The sequence below is a fragment of the Chrysochloris asiatica genome, unplaced genomic scaffold (genome assembly GCF_000296735.1).
Source record: "Chrysochloris asiatica unplaced genomic scaffold, ChrAsi1.0 scaffold00695, whole genome shotgun sequence".
Taxonomy (NCBI): Eukaryota; Metazoa; Chordata; class Mammalia; order Afrosoricida; family Chrysochloridae; genus Chrysochloris; species Chrysochloris asiatica.
Window position 1 is genome coordinate 69487 of NW_006409213.1, and position 1076 is coordinate 70562.

Genomic DNA, 1076 nt, shown 5'->3' on the forward strand with positions numbered 1-1076 from the left:
CACACCTTTCCTGATTTTAAAACATTCAGTGGCCCCTTGTACTGTTTGAACATCTGCTTCTTGGTCTATGTACAGATTCTTCATGAGCACAATTAATTGTTCTGGAGTATCTATTCTTTGCAATGTTATCCATAGCTTGTCATGACACGCACAGTCAAAAGTCTCTGCACAGTCAATAAAGCACATAAATGAAACAGTCATAGTCAATAAAACAGATAAACATGGTTCTGGTATTGTCAGCTTTCAGCTAAGGTCCATACAACATCAGCAGTGATTTCCCATGTTCCACAACCTTGCCTGAATCTGGCTTGAACCTCTGGCAATTCCCTGCCAATGCACTGTTACAGCTATTTTTAAATTACCTTTAGCAAAAATTTATTTGCATATGATATTAATGATGTTGCCCAATGATTTCCACATTCCATTGGGTCATCTCTCTTTGGAATGGGCACAAATACAGATCTCTTCCAATCAAATTGGCCAGGTCTTCCAAATTTCTTGGCATAAATGAGTGAGTACCTCCCATGTTGCAACAGTTTGTTGAAAGATTTCTATTTGTATTCCATCAATCCCTGCAGCCTTGTTCTTTGCCAATGCCTTCAGTGTGCTTTGGACTTCTTCCTTCAGTACTATTGGCTCTTAATCATATGCTACCTCTTGAAATGGCTGGACATCAACTATTTATTTTTGGTACAATGACTCTGTGTATTTCTTCCATCTTCTTTTGATGCTCTGCACCATTCAATATTTTGCCCATGTTGTTGTTGTTGTTAGGTGACATCGAGTTGGTACCGACTCATAGCAACCCTATGCACAGCAGAATGAAACACTGCCTGATCCTGGGCCAAACTCACTACTGTTGCCACGCTTGAGTCCATCGATGCTGCCACTTGGCCAATCCATCTTGCTGGGGGTCTTCTTCTTTTTCTCTGACCCTTCACCTTACCAAACATGATATCCTTCTCCAGTGACTGGTCCCTCCTGACATATGTCCAAAGTATGAGAGACGAAGTTTGGCCATCCTGGCCTCCAAGGAGCACTCTGGCTGCACTTCTTCCAAAACGGATCTATTGGTT

At 41.6% G+C, this 1076-nt stretch overlaps 1 protein-coding gene across 1 annotated transcript in view; it reads right to left on the reverse strand.

Moving 5' to 3' along the window:
• GPLD1 (glycosylphosphatidylinositol specific phospholipase D1) overlaps nt 1-1076 on the reverse strand; it is a 61767-nt gene that overhangs the window by 46142 nt on the left and 14549 nt on the right. The gene's annotated exons all lie outside the window — the stretch shown is intronic.